Source organism: Anas acuta, chromosome 2 (genome assembly GCF_963932015.1).
Source record: "Anas acuta chromosome 2, bAnaAcu1.1, whole genome shotgun sequence".
Taxonomy (NCBI): Eukaryota; Metazoa; Chordata; class Aves; order Anseriformes; family Anatidae; genus Anas; species Anas acuta.
In genome coordinates this window covers 102,010,265-102,030,286 of record NC_088980.1, presented here as the reverse complement: position 1 = coordinate 102,030,286, position 20,022 = coordinate 102,010,265, and the positions used below count along the sequence as shown (strand labels likewise).

At 37.2% G+C, this 20,022-nt stretch overlaps 1 long non-coding RNA gene across 1 annotated transcript in view; it reads left to right on the top strand.

The window, feature by feature from the left end:
* The first annotated feature begins 6,798 nt into the window (after positions 1 to 6,798).
* Positions 6,799 to 20,022, top strand: part of LOC137850894 (uncharacterized) — a 31,923-nt gene continuing 18,699 nt past the window's right edge. Inside the window, exons 1-2 of the long non-coding RNA XR_011092885.1 lie at positions 6,799 to 13,182; positions 13,717 to 13,774. This is a non-coding gene — a long non-coding RNA (uncharacterized lncRNA). The remainder of the gene's footprint in view (positions 13,183 to 13,716; positions 13,775 to 20,022) is intronic.

Sequence of the window (20,022 nt, the reverse complement as noted above, 5' to 3'; positions counted from 1 at the left end):
GGACATCCATTTTCCTTTGATTTACATATCTCATGAGCACATAATGAGATGTCACTCATCTCAAATAGAGGGAAAGTCAGTGAATAACACAAGAGCTTGTCTTACTGTTAGGAAAAACAGAATTTCCACATGTTTGTTTGTTTGTTTGTTTGTTTTCCTGCGGGGGGAGGATATCATTTGCTACTTTATTAATGGATCTAAATTGGAAAACTATCATGAGTAGAATTCTATATTGCCACTGTTTCTATTTAAAACAAGTAAAATTTCTATTCATAGCATTTAATCTATTTCTTCTTTTGCTTTCAGCTCCACTGCAAATTGCATTTTGATAAAACAAGATCTTTAATAGAGGGCATCATATTAAAATGGACAGAACTTGCTCCAGGAAATTACCACATCAGAAAGAAATCAGAAATTATGTAAAATACTCGTAGTAAAATACTCTCATTCTTCTTATGCTTCCAAAATGGCTTTCTTCCCATTTTCTTTTCTTCTTGATATAAGCATAAGTAGAAGTTCTTGAGATGTAATCAGCTCACTGGCAGTGGTTGGCAAAAAAATTTCTATTGGTCTCTGGAGAAATGGCTACTAACTTGATGAGGGGTATTGTTGATTTCATCTCATAAAAAGCATACTAAGAAACTAAATGAATGCACTATTGTTGATTTCATCTCATAAAAAGTATACTAAGAAACTAAATGAACTCCCTCCACCACCTCACTTATTTCTGTCATTTGCAAAGAAATACAGTAGCTTTTGCTATTTTTATGCTGTTATTCTCATGTCAATACCATTTAGCTCAAACAGCTGGAGTTATTGTCTCAGAAAAGTTATCACTTTTTAGTTTAAAGCTATTCTGCTCTAGTCTTCTGATATTTCTCTACCATAGAATCATAGAATTGCTTGGGTTAGAAGGGACATTAATGATCATCTAATTCCACCCCCTCTGCCATAGGCAGGGACACTTCCTGCTAGACCAGGTTGCTCAAAGCCCCATCCAGCCTGGCTTTGAACACTTCCAGGGAGTTCATAGCTTCTCTGGACAACCTGTTCATCACCACCCTCATACCTATTTTTGCTATTCTCCATGCTACTAGGTTAATATTATGTTATCGGGAAAACAAAACAAACAAAACCAAACCAAAATAACAACAAAAAAATGAAGCCAAAACAACAATTGGATTACAGATCTTTCATGATTAAAAATAAATTAATATAATCTGGTGTATATATATTTACCAATTTATTGATGCTACCTGTGTAACAATTCACAGATATGTACTACTATAAGGCATTTTTTTCTGTCAAATAAATTATTTTTCTGCTTCTACAATGACATTCAGTTGACATATAAAAGATTTTAAAATTATAAATTTAAAATATAACTATTATTAACTTTATGAAAATTATTATTTTTTTTTTCTATCATCTGTTGCATGTTACCAGAACTTATAAATTAATATGTAAAGAAAGATGCATTTTTACTAGAATGTCTCACAGCACATTCTTTAGTCTCTAGAATACTGGAAATATTTGTAACAAATAAATATACTCAAATTGATTAGATTTGAACAACTCCAATGGCAAGAGACAACATCAGCAGATATTATATTTTTAGTTCAATGTTTCTCTAGTGGTTCCATTCCAACATATTTCTGCTACAGATCTCTCTTCTCAACCTGGGTAACATTCACATCTCATTGAAACAATTTGTTTAAATGCATACTTGGTTACCTTCTTTTCTCCAACCTCTAATCAAAATAGAAACAGAACTATCAAATATTATATCTTTGTTTTTGAAACCATAGGGGAAAAAAATAATAATAACACTGTGTTTAATGGTTTTAGACTAGACTATAATACTAGATTAGATACTGGGAACTGGAACACTGCAGAACACCTTGAAGGCAATGTAAGAAAATACAAAATCAGGGAATGTTCTGTTGACCCATCCTTTATTAATACTCTTATTTTATCCTCAACAGACTTTATTTTAAATAAATAAATAAATATCACATTGTATAAATTAGGCATGGAAGAGTAAGAAAAGTATGGACTTTTATTGAAGAAAAGTGGTGCTAATAAAAGGTGGATTTTTCTTCACAGGCAGAAATCAAAGATATTTAATTATCATTTATTCTACAGATGTAATTCTTTCTGATTTCCTTTTAGGTTTCTAATGGAAAATATCCCCTCATTTTTCATCCACTGAAATTAATATTGCTGAAGAATTATCAGTTCATTACCAAAATGGCTTTTCAGTTGCATTGTAAAACTGTTAACGATTTTTTTTTCTCTTCTATTAGTAAGGATGCTGAACTTTATTTGTTTATTCTTTCCAGAAAAGGGCTTATACCAAATATAAATGGAAGTCTTTCATTTTTATATTAATTAGTTTTTAAAAGCAGAATATTGATATTACTTTTAGAATTTTCAGTATTATCCCAAGCCCAGGACTAATATTGCTTTTAAGTTGCTAAACCAACAGTGTTTCTACTCAAGTTTGTTTAGAAAATAAGAAATGAAAACAGAAGTTGCTTGAGCTTAATGATAATTAACAAGCTGCTGTTTAGGAATAAAACATTAATACTTATTTGACTGCAAGGCTTTTCTTTATGACAAAATCTGTGTTGTAAGAACATAGTTGACTATACAGATAGTCAACACATATAGATGATTTTTTTCTTTCTACTGAAGAGGGAAATACTTCAATTAAACATTGCATAAGGCACAAGAATATGAACATGAACAGTGATTAACTGAACTTCAGTCTGATTTGCTGTATTTTTTTTATTACTCTATATGATGACAGTATTAATGATTTGAGATCACATAAACTTTGTGATTCAGGCTCAAATGCCAAGACAATCAAAATTAAAAGTTTTTGTTTGTTTGTTTGTCTGTCTTTTTCTTGTTGGAGTATTTTACCAATATTTCTTAATGTTTCTTCAGTGTTAAGACAATTAACACTAAATGAGCAAAAAAATGTATTCATGCAAATGCATCCCAAATACTAGATTTTAAGGTGCAATTTTAAGGTCCTGCATATTAGAAACAATATCTACAGTTCCATGCACTCTTGTTTCACTTAGTAAGGTGTGCTGAGCCTGAAAGTTTGAAAGAATGAAATGTGAAACCTACATAACCTCCATTGACATTTACTTCTGCATGCAGCTCTACTGAAGTAATGAAATACATTTTTCAACATGGAAAGGAATGTATTTTGCAAACACACTTGCAAAGTGTCTTTATTCTTCTGTCTTAATAATAAGTAATAAAGGAAAATATGAATTAATTTATATCACTTTTTTTTTTTCCTTCTTCTGGTGTCTTAAATGGATTTTTTTTTTTTTTTTTTTTTTTTTTGAGAGGTGATACTTGGACCTTTATTTATTGATTCAGACTCTGGAGTTATACAATAACAAGATTTAGTCTTTTTATAGTTGTTTTTGTTTGTTTGTTTGTTTCCTTTTTAGTAGTATGAATGCTACTAAGTTATGCCAATATATGGCCAGCAATTCAGACTATGTTTAGCCCTGGCACAGAGAAACTCTTGATGTAAATAAAGCAACAGAATGCCATTTGCCTTTCTTAATGCTAACATTTGTTTCACAATTTAAATAACAACATTTTGAGTATTTTTTTTTCTTGTAAAATAGATCCTTCATAGAAAAAAAAAAAAAGTCACAAAGCATTAAAAAAGGAACAGTTTAACTTTTATAGTAGTCATCTGTAGTCATCATTCATAGGGCTGTTTCTTTACACGTTTCAGGTCTTCTTCAATGCTCATTCTTCCAGTCTTGAATAATCTTAACATGTTCTACAAGCCTATTTTAAGTAGTTATGAACATATAAAAAGAAAAAGTGGAGGGTTACACAATGCTTTTTATATGAAATGCTATTATTTCAGTGTCATTTATTCCAGTCTTCCTTCTCCTGAATGTTTCCTGAATGTATTCAATGGTCATTTTTCAAGGCTCTGTTTTTGTTGGGGGAAAAAAAAAAAAAAGTAACTGAAAGCACAGGAACACTTATATCATTTAATAACATTTTCTCTTTCCTTAAACAGCATTGCACAAAAACAAACAAACAGCAAAGCAAGCAAAGCAATGCAACAAACAGCTGTCAAACCTGATGAAACAGTTGGGCTCTATAAAAAAAGGTCTCATTGAAAGTGGAGCAAATAAAGCTCTCAGCTAACTTGTGGAAAAAAAAAAAAAAAAAATGTTACTTCAGAAAATCAGAATGAAACTTTTTAATTTTTAGGAGTGATGTTACAAAACTGGTATTTATTTCTTTGTTTGTTTGTTTTCCTGTTTTTGTCAGTAAAATTCTGCTTAGAATTTTAATCCTCAGTTACTTAACTGAATTAAAACACACACACAAAAACAACTGTGGAGTGGTTTTGTTTGTTTGTTTTGAAGCTTATTTCCTGATTAGCATGGGCAAAGGAAAATCTTCAATGATACTGATTAGAGGAGCTGAAAGGAGTTTTAGACAGTATTAATGTTGGAAGTGCAGCAAACAATCCCCCAAACAATATTTTTTCATGAATAGCATTCCGTTTTATGCTAGTTATATAGTATATAAGACATACGCTGTAATGAAAGCTACTCTGATAATGGTGGTACTACAAAAATACAAAGATCATTAATAACAGCCCCATTTCCATGAAGTTTAGCGTATTTCTGTAGGAGTTAATTTTTACATAGTCAAAATATCTTTAAAATTTCTGTGGCTTCTGGTAGGATGGTGCACCAGCATTGCATGTTAATGCAGGGGTTTTGTCCTTTTAAAATATAAATTGCTCAATGATTATTGCCATAAAATAATCATTTTTTTTTATTTCTGCTCCAAATAATTGCATCTTAATTTTATAGCTTTGCATTCGTAGTATGTGAAGAAGTATGACAGAAAAGTTTCAGAAAAAGAAACATTTTGTAGTACTCAGAAAATCACCAAAAGCTGATGTGATGCTAGGAATACTTAGTATAGGAACAACAGTTTTCATTATCTTTACAGATAAGTATACTCCACTGTGCAATGGCTACATGCAGTGCTCTGCATTGACCTACACTTTCACTTGAATTTTCTTTTGGGATTAGAAACTGTACTTCAAGCAGACTGGCTTTTCTAGAAGTCTTGGGACCTCATTTCCAGGGAAGAAAAAGACTCCCAAATACACTTGAAATTCACTGCAGAATGGAAGAACAAAAGAGATTCAGATCTTTACATGTCAGCACATCTCTCTTTTATTATACACTTTGGAGAAAAAGATGTTCCCGTGTCTTGTTTTTTTTTTTTGTTTTGTTTTGTTTTGTTTTGTTTTGTTGTTGTTGTTGTTGTTGTTGTTTTTGTTTTTTTCCCCAATGCATTACACAAATTTTATCTTCATCCTAAAGGATAACTTTGGCAGGTAAAGGTGGAGTGAGGAAAATGGCTGTTCCTTGGTACAGTTTAGCAGTTCATTCAGCAAGAACATAATAGTTTAGAAAGGGGGAAGAGTATGAGAGTTCTCAGAAAGTGTGGATACATATTGTAGTAGTAATATTTATTCTGAATTGTTTTCAGAATACAATCTTAACTGTGTAGTTATAATAACAGCAAGAACTTCCATTCGTTACTAAAGGAAGATAGCGTCAATGATGATTAAATCATCATTGATAATTTTTTTATGAAAAATAACATTCTTTTTTTTACCTTTTTCTTAAAAAAAAAAAAAAAAAAGGGGGGGGGGGTATTTACCTAAGAAATTTAAAAAGAGAATAAAGAATCTATCTGTGGTACTGTAACAGGAGAAATATTTCTAATGCTATATAGAAGTAGTATATTGTATCTCCTCAGCATTATTTTCTCTCTGCAGTTCTCATGTCACTTTTTGGGACATAAGCCATTTTTCACTTACTTAAAGAACATGTGGACTTCAGTAAATACACAGTTCATTTCTAGAATAAAATATAGAGAACGTATTCAGAAAATAAGTTTGTCTAGCCATGTACTGTATTGATTAGTTTCAAGCTCCACTTAAAAAATATATTTAACAAATAAATAAAACCAAATAAATAAATAAATAAATATAATAAATAAAACCAAACACCTATTGGTTTCATTCTCTGAGACACTCGTTTTTTACTCTATGCCATCATTCAGAAAAGAACATGTTTAACAAGGCTTTACATGTCAGTGTTCAGATCATAAATAATTCAGATTAGTTCTAATTCAGATGAGAAAATACAGATTACTTCTAATTTCAAAGTCATAGTGCTAGGAATTCTCTCCATAGTCTTAATATTATTTCCCTGACTTTTGGGAGCTATTGCATGCCAAATGTTAAAAACACCATTTCTTGTCCAGCATCCTACTGAATGTAAAGTTTTAAAATGTCACATGAGTAAAGAATGAAAAAGTATATATATATCTGAAAAGATGTTATAGTCTTCAAGAAGCAGGCTTGCTTATATCCTGGGTACATTTATAAGTCCCAGAAAATCCACAGTAGAACTATTATTTAATAAGACAATAAAGGTATTTAACTCAAATATGTGTAGAGATATCCTTTTTACATTTGTCTATGTGTTTTTAGCAATGTGGGATATGTTCATGAAGAATAATTTTTGTCAGAATGTATAAAATGTTGTACTAAAAATGTCCATATCCTTCTTTGTAGCTTTCTGTTTGCATCTGTCCTCTTTGTACCTTCTCCTCAGCCCTAATTACTCATTTTTCTTTTAAAGAATAGCACAGGTTCCTACAACCAATAAAGTAGATTAAAAAAGATTAAAAAGATTCAAGAATCACTCAGACAATACAACATAAGGAACATGATGCAACAAACTGGAAGAATTTGGTAGAAGGGAAAAAAAAAAAAAAAAAAAGAATACTTTTTCAGGTCTTTGAGGTCTTGGAATGACTAATGCAAATTTATATTCTCTCCTCTCTGGATATGCTTGTCTGTGAACAGATGAAGGATAAGAGAAATTTTAGTCAAAACTGCTCACTATGGTATCATAATCCTTGGGACCTCTTCTGATCTATCATTACTAGCAATGTATTGTTATCTCCTCAAAGCCACACAATTAGATCTTGAATCCTAGGCTGGTAAACCTAGAATTCTGTGGCTTTTTCAAGATCAATCAATGGACAGAGTTCACAGATGTTCAAAAGCAGAGGAGCTATTTTGATTAATTTTGACAGAAGCACTGTGTCAGTGGATGAGGAAGGGGGTGATAATTCCCTGACCATAACAAACAAATAATAATAATAAAGAAAAAGATTAAGTAACGTGTGATGCCACTAGGGGAAAAAATAAATAAATAAATAAATAAATAAATAAATAAATAAATAAATAAATAAATAAATGTTAGTTATACAGAAGGCACCCCTGAAAGTTATTGGGAACAGATACAGAATTTTCTGTGGAGTAAAGTAGTTTGCTCTCCTTTTTTAAGGATGTGTAAATATAATTGTTGGGTCAGACTCAAAAGCTTTTTTCCATTCTCATGTCATTCAGTCTTTTTTTCCTGAGGGATATTATGTCCAAGTAAACTCCTAAATAATTTGTTTAAACCTAGTAGTGAAAACACCTACGAGAAACGTCACAGTTTCTAAGTTTACTTTGGTAAGTTTTATGAATTGCTCTGTACCCTGTCAAAAACTTTTTCTCTGAGACCTTAAGTCTACAAAATAAGAAAAAAAGGAACATACATACACTGTCTTACACTGAGAAACCCATGAAGAAATAAGTCAGTGTGGGGGCTCACATCTGCACACATTATTGCCAGTTTTCCATTGTGAACAGACAGATGGCCAACACTTCTGTTTTTCTGCAAATATAGCTACATGGACACTGCGTAAAAAGTATGGTGATTCTTCTGTTTGCCCTCAAATTTAGGGTATTATTAGAGACTGAAAAGTAATTGTTATGATAATATGACACTATTTACAAAACCTGCTACTTCAATGAAATTAACTAGTAGGGGATGACTATGGAGATACTAATGAAGCACACAGGTTTCATCAGCAGCTATGTCATTTAACATATCTTACTGCTGATGTGCTGTGAGTTATTGGGAACGGACAGGAAAATATTAATTTTGTACTCACAGATGCAAAATTAATGATTAATGAATAAAATCAGAAATGCATAAAGACCTTACCTTGTGTTTGTTGTTGCAGCAATAAAAAAAAAAAAATCAGTGTGATTAGAGAAGTATAATGGGGGAAAAAAAATAAAAATAAAAACAAAACAAAAAAAACACCAACAACAAAATATTATTACTACAAAGAAAACATAAAATCTTCTGCCTTAGTTTTTCTGAGCAGAACCTCCTCTCCTCCATTTTCCAAGAGGAAATTAACAATTAACCACAAGTCATTTGAATTCAGATGAGGGTGTATAATTCATGAGTCTGTATAAATTTGTTTAGTAAATAAAACCACAGACTCAGTATTCCAGAAAAGAGAAGAAATGTGATACCTGAAGTCTCCTGGATGTCTGGAAAATGAGCCAACACTGAAGAAAATGCACACTTTTCACTCTTTTATCACAAACTTTGGAAAAATCCAGCCAGTAATATTTGAAAACTGCTTAGTCTTTTAAAAAGACAAACAAACGAAATATAAAATAAAATAAAATAAAATAAAATAAAATAAAATAAAATAAAATAAAATAAAATAAAAATAAAATTAAAATAAAATAAAAATTAGAAAAAAAAAAAAAGGAGAGGAAAAGAGAAAGACATTCAAAGTAGATAAATGTTTCAAGGGCTTATGAAGTTCATTTTCCCAGAAGTTTCGAAGCAAATTCTTCTCTAATTCCAGTATTATTACAGTAAGCCATTTATTCTAAACACAACAGGAAAAAGAGTATCTATCACTTGGATATTTTTAAGCTGTCTACCATAATACATCCCTGATAAATGAACCATTGCAGGGCCAACCTAAAATGGGGAAAGAGCACCACCAGTGAAAGAATTATTGTCCTTGTACTACCTTTAATCTCAAACTGCAGATGCAGAGATAGCCTTTGTTGCTTGGGAAGAAAAGTTTCTTTTTCATTGTGTTCAATTCATTTGCTTTGAATAGCACCAATACATACTTTTTTCTCTGAGCTTTTCATCAAAGCACTTATCAAAGTGAAGAGGCATTGAACTTCTGTTCCTTTAGCATTTCACCCATATTGAGTCACCACCTAAGTAATGCTGTTTTGTTTTAGCTCTCATTTATAACCAAATTTGGTAAAGGATCTTGTTATCAAAATGCAGCATTTTAGATCCCCATTTTTATCACTAGAGAAATGCTAAAGAGTTAAGTCAGTAAGTGAGACATTAATAATAAAATTTTAAAAGTCTTTTATTAGGAGAGCTAAAATTTATAATCAATTTGGAATCACTTGTGAATTTTAGCAACTGGGTTTGAAATTTGGATGGTCAAAGTACAAGCAGAAAGTATGCTATTTGAGACTGTTTAACAGAAAAAGGGACTTCAGCCACTGAAATAAAAAAGCACTTCAGCATGCAGAATAATCACATTTTATTTTTAATGAGTCTTGGATTAGTACAGAAAACATTCCTTCATCAAAGCAACCATCCAGATCCTTAGATGCACAAACTTGAAGGAGCACAAAAATGCCCTACTTGACATTAATGCCAACCTCCACCTACACTTCAATTCATACATTTTGAAATTGCATTAGTTCATTAGGAAACACATAAGAACTATAAAGAATTTTAGAAGATAAAAGACATTTTTTGAATAAGGTGAGGAACTCATGGATGTTGTCTAATTACATATCAATGTGCTTCTCTGTTAATATAATAGGTAGTCATGACATGAAGCCAGAGTCATGTGTGTGTTGAAATTAAAATGTTTGAGGAACATTGATTGTCTCCGAACACATGATAGGATAATACAGGTTAGGATAATTTTTCAAACAGAATTATATGTCACACAAACCAACTAAGTATTTCTTCTTCACACTTCCTCTTCCCTGCCTCATCCTCCTCCCACCCAAAAACAACAAGACAACGCACCATCACTAACAACTGCTAAAAAATAAAAGTTTTGGACATTTTTAGTTGTCCTGACTTTAAAGTCAAATGAAACAAAAACACCGTAATGAAAAAAGAAGAAGATGACCATATTACATTCGTATGAACTACTAATAGAGATAGCATAAATTTCCAATATATTTGAAGTGTTTCCAGTAACATTTAAAAAAACAAACAAACAATAAGTGTAAATGTCTGAAGCAAGTAATTTTAATGGCATAAATGTAAAATGTTGCAAATATGATTGCTGCACATGTTCATGCATAGAGTTTTCTAATTACATATGCAAACATTTGCTTAAGAAGTAATTCAGTAAATAGCACAGTGAAAACAATTCCTAACATTTTTAAATGATATACTTATATCCTGAAAGCTAAAGTGAATTGTTTAAACACAAATATCAACAACTTTTCTATTTAAAAAGTTAAATTATAATATGTTTAAAAATAATATTAATGCAGTTTAATTTTGTTAGGTTTATGGTAAATTTGGGTGTTTCTTCATGACCTTCATGACCTCAAAACTTGCTGAATCCTTTTTCTTACAAATGAAAAGAAAAAAAAAAAAGTTTTTGTTATGTTTTCTTACCAAATAGCAGCTGCTGTCTTCTTCAGGGATGGAACTTGCAGAAATGCAAGCTTTTACAGGCTGTGTACCACCTATAGAACTATGGGCATCATATCAGGGTGACTGTTTTCTCTGAACAGGCTGTCATCATCAAAAAAGGAAGATCCTTACTCTAGCTGCATTTTTCCTTCCCACATCTGCAAAAATAGTTCCTACATTGGTAGGAAAAATGTAGTGTATATGGGATGAGCAGCAGCAGATTTGGGCATCAGCATTTGGAGGGTTATTCTCAAAGCCCTCTTTAAAAAGATGACAATATTAATCAAATGTTAGAACACCATCTTCCAGAAGAAGACCTCAGAGGGTTGCCATTACTCTTTGGAAAAAGTATAAGCCAATAAATAATTTAAACCAACACATCCAGCTAACTATCCAGGGAATCTTGACAAAACCTTCTTGTTTGCTAGAATTAAAATCCCTACAAAGCCTTTTCAAGTATACCTCTCCTGTCAGCGCAGCCATGCAAATACTTAAAGGTGCAATCAAAACACTCTATCAAGTTCCCTCAATTATATTAGAAATAATAGTGTTTTTTGGGGGGTTGTTTTCTTTTCTTTTTGAGATGTTATGATTTTTTTTTTTTTTTTTTTTAACTACTGGAATGATTATTTAGGGGCTTTATTCTTTGTTTTAAACTCTCTTCAGTGTTTTAAGATTCCTCAATTTATGGATAGTAATTACTGGATGTGTGCAACAGGCAACCCTTTACTTCTGTTCCACATTCCCACTAATTACCTATTTTATTTATGACATTGAAAACTTCTGCTCAGATGACTATCTACTTCAGTCTTTTGGAGTCTTTGCATCCTTGTATAGTTTGCCTACAGTCTTTCTGTAAGCATAGCTTACTTTACGTAGTTCTGAAATTAGTATTTCTCATGTCCTAGCTTACCAAGTGATCCAAATCTTCCTGAAGCAATGACCTGCACACTTTATAATGTAACCAGTTCTACAGCCTTCTTCATCTTTAAAAATATTTTCTAGAACATTTTATTTAAGATCATCGATGAAAGCCTTAAAATAATATCGGGTCAGAAAACTATTCCTGCTTAACCTTCCTCAAAGGACATTCAGTCATGTTGCCTTCAGGACTTAATTGTATTTATTCAACAGTTATTTGAGAAAATATTCTATGCTAAATGTAGACACAATGTAAAACATTTAAAATTATATGTACGTAACTTTTTAAACTGAAATAAGCTTCATGTTTTTTAAGGTATGATTATAAGACTAACAGTACACATACAAGGTTCTGAAAGGCATATTGATTAAATGGGTACCTAGATTTAGCTATATATTAATTCCCCAAGGCAGCTGACAGCGCATGTTTTTACAATGGAAGGTATATCAGACGGGTAGTCTTTTATTCTGCCTATGTGCATTCATGACTGAAACAAGTTTGCAGGGAATCCATCCTCAAACTGACAAAAGTCTCCCTCAACACTATCACTGAGCACATAATAATGTTTTGTACCTTGTGTTTGGGTAATTGTGTGTGAGAGCTAGGGGCTGGAACATGGAGAGTGAGCTCCTTGTTTATTGAAGACTCTAGACTTCAGCCTCTTACAGTACAGAGGTATATTATCACAGATTGGCACAGCACACTGTTATCCAATAGGCTTTTCAGTAGGGTAAAGAAGAATTAAAGAAATACTAGACTGCAACTTATAATGACAGATTCTTGTCACACATTTTCTTGGTCTGAATCTCATTGTCAGGTAGAAAGATTTCACAGACAATGAGATTCCTCATTAAATATCTGTTGATTCTTTGACTGCATTTCCTGAATTAGCTATCTTAGTTCATAAGATGTTTCTTCTGAAGTGCTGAATAACTTATTTCCTCTTTTATTCACTGCAGATTCTGCAGACACACCCCTTAAAAAAATATAATTTCAAATCAATGATGCTTTCAACAAGATGATATCACAAGTCACATACAAAGCAAGCTACACTTCTAACCCTTTTCATTGCACCCTTGAATTCCTTAGACTATATTTGTCTCTTGAGCCTTCCCTCAAAAGGCCTCAACATTATACTCCTATAATAGGGCCAGTCTGTATAGGCAGAAAAAAAACATAATAAATAAAAATTAAAAAAAGCTTAAAAAAGCACTGGTGAATGGCTTTCAATCTCATGTAAGAGCCTGTCAAAGTTGTCCCACCTGGCATGTTCAACAACATGGAGAGCTTCTTGCACTCTAGAAGGGATCAGAATAGGAAGAAGTTAGTTAAAACTGATTCACCTGAAATTAAGATTGACAGTATTAAGACACTACAAGAACACATCACCTCCCACTGCTTCAGACACAGCTTGCAGCATTTACTCAAACAGCACCAGGCATACTCCACAGCAGATCAATTCAAATTTAAAGAGCCATGCCAGCGGCACAACTGGATTACAGCATCACAGATAAAGAGAGGGGATGCAGGTACAAGAGCGCATGTGGTGACTGCTTCTTATTCCGTAAAATGATTGAACTCAACAATCAAATGCAAGAAACAGTGGTATGTATCCCTGTGTTTTGCTCCCAGATACATATATGATGATATTCCTTACACAAATACTCACTGTGGGTCCATATGGCCTTGATAGCAAGTTGTGTGAGGAGTGAAAACAAACAAACACAAAAGATCAGACTAACTTGCTAAATAGATGAGCTCTGGTTAGCCTGGCAGAGCAAAACTCTTCACAGACATATGCAAATAACACATTAGGATAGCCTCTTCTTGTGCACGTAAATACTTCTAGGATTATAGGTTAGTTGCCATCTCTCTGCTCCCCTCAGATATAATCTTGTATTATATCTGATAATACATATATACCAGAACGAATAGTTTTCAGCCAGTCTTTGGGTATCATTTTCATAATTCAAAGAACTTTTGAAAGGAATGCCTTTCTACTATTTGTCAAGCAATCATGCTCATCTGAGGTGTCTTCAAACAGTGCTTATAACGGGAGCACCAATGGCTAGGCACCTATAACAGTATCTTGATCAGTTTGTGTTCATTTTAAAAGTTATTTTGTAATATTTGTTTCAGGAAGAGAATACATGTAGTCTCAGAAGGTCTGGATGAAAGCACAGCTATATGGATGGAGGTGGGTATCAGTAGTTTCATGAACAGGATGAACTGCCCTCAGGCACTAACACATATTAGTGTGTATTAGATCTCCCACAAACAGATGAATCATTTCCTTAATGATTTGGCTACTTTTTAGGCAAATGAATTTCATTCCTAGAAAAGGATTTGGTTGCTTAACACTGGTATCTTGTTCTTTATCGGCCTCATGTTTAGAGAAACATGCCAAACCGAAAAACTGAAAGCCGTAGGCACAGGTATGCTCTGGTGTAGTCATCCATCATTGTCCCTTTCACCCAGAGTGCTTCCTAGAGATGCAAACTCTGAGTAGAACTTAAGTGTCATGTCCTCCCTCCACACACACCCCGCCTTCTCCTCACTCGCTATTCCCTTGCCAGCCAAATGCAGCCCCATGGTTCCTTTGTCCAGTCTCTGAAATTGTCATGGTCTTTAGTCCAATAGTAGTGGCTAGGGCACAGGAATCTTAGGAAGATCATTTCTAAGATTCCTGTGATGGACAGTATTTCAGAGTACATTAAGCTTCCACACTGACAGAAATGAAAGGAGTTGAACATTTGATACTGTGTAATGGTGGGCATGTTAGAATTAAATAAAAATATTGAAGCTAAATTTTATCACGTATTCACAGAACCCTTCCTACTTATACTCTTTGTTGTCTGAATCTCCTCTACCCCTACTCATCAACCCCAGGTCCTCACACATGTGATATGATCACACCTCAAGAGAGGACCACCCTGTGTGAGGAACCCAGCTGTCACTGTTTGCAGTGCTGTCATCTGGGACATACATCACTTTCTGGGTCTTCACTTTTAACATCCTCACATTTTCCATTTAACTTCTTATTTTGCTGTTCCCTGTCAGATCACCCAGGGGGCTAGCAGCTCCCTAGGGCTGGAGGCAACAGGGGCTCCCCATGGGATTTTTAAGACAGGTTGTGGTTAGCTGGAGACTGACCCTGCTGGGCATCTCTGGAGCAGGAACTGGAATCCCCAGGGACTGGCATGGGGTCCTGGGCTACGGGCAGGGAGGGGGAAGCCCCAGGGATTGGGCAGGGACAGAAGTCAGGGACAGAAGTGTGCCACTGGACCATGGCACACTTGGATGTCCCTTGAGAGAAGCAAATGCCAGATGTGGCATTTTGGTATTTACTTACAAATTACAGCTGCAGACTGGAGATACTGCATATGCCACGAAAACACAATTTGCCCTTACCAGGCTGTGAGGCCACAGCAGCCAATCTTCCCTCCACTTTTGAGGGAGGCAGCAACATTAGACCACCTGAGTGACCAGAGGCCCCACTCAGCAGGGACTAGGACTGCCTATCCCTTCTGCCTCTGTAGTGATGGCAGTGTGCAGCTATCTCTGTATGACCACCACCAAAAGTGCAATCATTCCACCTCCTCTTGTCTGATTTCCATCCCAATTACCCAGCTCTGTGCAGATGTTTTGAGCTGATATGTTACTTGGAGACACTGGCTGATGACAAGCTGCACCTAAAGCCAGTCACCCTGTGATCTTTACCTAGGACATAACTAAAGTTCTAGGTTTAGTTGTATGGCTTCTGGCTGAAATGTCTATGTATATTTTCCATCCCTACGTTGACAGGGAGGGGTACGGAGAGGACAAGGAAAGCCCACCTGTTAAACACGTGGCTCCGGGGCTGGTGCCTACGCAGAAATCTTGGGTTTTTCGACCATGGGGCAGTTTACTCAGCACCTGGTCTGATGGCCGTAGACGGGTCCCTATCCTTTAGGGGAAAAAGGATCCTGGGCCAGGAGCTGGCGGGGCTCATTGATAGGGCTTTAAACTAGGTAAGAAGGGGGATGGGGCTGAAGCAAGGGTTGTTGGGGCTGTGCCAGGGGGAGCAATGGCAAGGCCGGATGATAAGGTAAAGGCCCAGCTGAAGTGCATCTACACCAATGCACGCAGCATGGGTAACAAACAGGAGGAGCTGGAAGCCATCGTGCAGCGGGCAGGCTACGACTTGGTTGCCATCACGGAAACGTAGTGGGACCAGTCTCATGACTGGAGTGCTGCGATGCCTGGCTATAGGCTCTTCAGAAGGGACAGGCAGCACGGAAGGGGTGGCGGTGTGGCTCTCTATATTAGAGAGTCTTTCGATGTTGTAGAACTCGAGGCTAGGAATGACAAGATCGAGTCCCTTTGGGTTAGGATCGGCAGGGACAACAAGGCTAGTGTCCTGGTCGGGGTCTGCTATAGACCGCCGAACCAGGATGAGGAGACGGATGAGGAGTTCTACAGGCAACTGACAGAAGTTGCAAAATCATTGGCACTTGTTCTCATGGGGGACTTCAACTTCCCTGGCATATCCTGGAAGCACAACACAGCCCAGAGAAAGCAGTCTAGGAAGTTTCTGGAGAGCGTGGAAGATAGCTTCCTGACGCAGCTGATTAGTGAACCTACCAGGGGTGGTGCCCTGCTAGACCTTCTCTTCACAAACAGAGAAGGACTGGTGGAGGATGTGATTGTCGGGAACAGTCTTGGGCAGAGTGATCACGAAATGGTGGAGTTCACTATTCTTGGCGGGGCCAGGAAGGGAACCAGTAAAACCACTGTATTGGACTTTCGGAGGGCTGACTTTGGGCTGCTCAGGACACTAGTTGGTGGAGTCCCATGGGAGGCGGTTCTGAAGGGCAGAGGGGTCCAGAAAGGCTGGGCGCTCTTTAAGAGGCAAATCCTAATGGCGCAGGAGCGGTCTATTCCCATGCGCCCAAAGATGAGCCAGCGGGGAAGAAGACCAGCCTGGCTCAACAGAGAATTGTGGCTTGAGATTAGGAGAAAAAAGAGAGTTTATAATCTTTGGAAAATTGGGCAGGCCACCAAGGAGGACTATAAGGATGTAGCGAGGCTGTGCAGGGACAAGATTAGGAAGGCCAAAGCTCGTCTGGAGCTCAATCTGGCTACTGCTGTTAAAGATAACAAAAAACGCTTTTATAAATACATCAACACAAAAAGGAGGACTAGGGAGAATCTCCATCCTTTACTGGATGCAGGGGGAAACTTAGTTACAAGAGATGAAGAAAAGGCGGAGGTGCTCAATGCCTTCTTTGCCTCAGTCTTTAGCGGCAAAACTGGTTGCTCTCTGGATACCCAGTACCCAGAACTGGTGGAAGGGGACGGGGAGCAGGATGTGGCCCTCACCATCCACGAAGAACTGGTTGGTGACCTGCTACGGCACTTGGATGTCCACAAATCGATGGGGCCGGATGGGATCCACCCAAGGGTACTGAGAGAACTGGCAGAGGAGCTGGCCAAGCCCCTATCAATCATTTATCAGCAGTCCTGGCTATCGGGGGAGGTCCCAGTTGACTGGCGACTAGCAAATGTGACGCCCATCTACAAGAAGGGCCGGAGGGCAGACCCGGGGAACTACAGGCCGGTCAGTTTGACCTCAGTACCAGGGAAGCTCATGGAGCAGATCCTCTTGGGAGTCATCATGCGGCACTTGAAGGGCAAGCAGGCGATCAGGCCCAGCCAGCATGGGTTTATGGAAGGCAGGTCCTGCTTGACGAACCTGATCTCCTTCTACGACAAAGTGACGCGCTGGGTGGATGAGGGAAAGGCTGTGGATGTGGTCTACCTTGACTTCAGCAAGGCTTTTGACACCGTCTCCCACAGCATTCTCCTCAAGAAACTGGCTGCTCTTGGCTTGGACTGGCGCACGCTTCGTTGGGTTAGAAACTGGCTGGATAGCCGGGCCCAAAGAGTTGTGGTAAATGGAGCCAAGTCCAGTTGGAGGCCAGTCACTAGTGGCGTCCCCCAGGGCTCGGTGCTGGGGCCGGTCCTCTTTAACATATTCATCAATGATCTGGATGAGGGCATTGAGTGCACCCTCAGTAAGTTTGCAGATGACACCAAGCTAGGTGCGTGTGTCGATCTGCTCGAGGGTAGGAAGGCTCTGCAGGAGGATCTGGATAGGCTGCACCGATGGGCTGAGGTCAACTGTATGAAGTTCAACAAGGCCAAGTGCCGGGTCCTGCACCTGGGGCGCAATAACCCCAAGCAGAACTACAGGCTGGGTGAGGAATGGTTGGAGAGCTGCCAGGCAGAGAAGGACCTGGGAGTGATGGTGGACAGTTGGCTGAATATGAGCCAGCAGTGTGCTCAGGTGGCCAAGAAGGCCAACGGCATCCTGGCTTGTATCAGAAACACTGTGACCAGCAGGGCTAGGGAGGTGATCGTCCCCCTATACTCGGCTCTGGTGAGGCCGCACCTCGAGTACTATGTTCAGTTTTGGGCCCCTCGCTACAAGAAGGACATCGAGGTGCTTGAGCGGGTCCAAAGAAGGGCGACGAAGCTGGTGAGGGGCCTGGAGAGCAAGTCCTATGAGGAGCGGCTGAAGGAGCTGGGCTTGTTCAGCCTAGAGAAGAGGAGGCTCAGGGGTGACCTTATTGCTCTGTATAAGTACATTAAAGGAGGCTGTAGCGAGGTGGGGGTTGGCCTGTTCTCCCATGTGCCTGGTGACAGGACGAGGGGGAATGGGCTAAAGTTACGCCAGGGGAGTTTTAGGTTAGATGTTAGGAAGAATTTCTTTACTGAAAGGGTTGTTAGGTACTGGAACGGGCTGCCCAGGGAGGTGGTGGAGTCACCATCCCTGGAAGTCTTCAAAAGACGTTTAGATGTAGAGCTTAGGGATATGGTTTAGTGGGGACTGTTAGCGTTAGGTCAGAGGTTGGACTCGATGATCTTGAGGTCTCTTCCAACCTAGAAATTCTGTGATTCTGTGATTTTTTAAAGGTGTCACACCCCAGCTTTCTGCAACTTGCCATATGTAAGGTTATCTAGTTAAAGGTTAACTACTGTAAACACAAAGGGAGAAGGAAGCAAAGGAGGTTCAGAAGAGCAATTATAGGTCTACCAACCTTGTAACCTTATCGGTGAGAATAGAGCATATAAGGAAAACTGTCCAGGGAGAATAATCATTATCTCTGGTGTGAAACCCACAGAGTAGTCATGTTTTGATGACCTCAGAGAAAATTCTTTCACTTCAGACTACAGGAGGTGGCAGTCTAAAGGAGGTAGCAGTCTGGTTTTTCATTATGGGATATTGGGGGAAGAACATTAGGGATGGCAAATAACTTAGGGGGAGCTCTAAGATGATTGTGGGAACACAAGGACCTCATCGCAGAATATTTAGGTAGGATATTATAGGATATTTAGGAAGGACCAAAAAGGGAAAGAAGTACTAGGGGAGGAACAAGCATGAGAAAATAGATGAAAAGGGAGATTAAAAGGTCTGACCACATAGAAACAAGGGGCTGGTGTGACAGAGCCGTGAGATTACAATAGCAGTCTATTCAATATTCTTCTTAAATTCTACTTTTAAATATTTTCTATGTGTGTGTGCTCTCAATTCTGTGTGAATGTTACTGATTCTGGGGTGTGAACTTCAAACTGGACTAGCCTCCAAGTATAAGAGGTCTGAGTGGAAACTAATGGTTTTTTAAACTAAAACCATTTTAGTTTAATGGTTTTAAACTAAAAGAGGGGAGACTGAGGTTAGAGGTTAGGAGGAAATTCTAGGAAATTCTTCACTGTAAGGGTGGTGAAGCACTGGAACAGGTTTCCCAGAGAGGTTGTGGATGCCCTATCTCTGGAGGTGGTCAAAACCAGGTTAGATGAGGCCCTGAGCAACCTGATCTAGTGGGTCACATCCCTGCCTATGGCGGGGGAGGGGAACTAGATGATCTTTGAGGTTCCTTCCAACCCAAGCCATTCTTTGATTACATTCTATGATTCTATGAATTTCTCATTATTTTTCTGACTTGTGATAATTAGGAGATTTACAAAAGTGGTAAGGTGCTCTAGCTGAAAGACACAATGCTGATTTTGTGTTCTTGTCAGTGTATAGATGAATAATTTTTAAAAATAAGTAGTTAATACGTGTAATCTACTATTCAGTTAATGTTCATTTCCCAAGCCATACAATGTAATTTTTAATCCAGCATGCTGGAGAGAACAAATAATTTAATAAATAAATAAATAGATAAATAAATAAATAAAATAGAGAGAACTTATTCTTGATGGTGTGTCAATGAAAATCAGTGTGAACAATGTCACTCAGACTGCTCCATCTTCTTCAACGCAGTAAGCTTTGGTAACTCATCTTGGTTTAGTAGAGAAAAATAGAGAAAAATAAATAAATATACTTAATTATAGACTGTTTTTATTGTAGGAGGCCAGAAATGACACATAGGATAAACACTTCTGTTAAAACTACTGAGG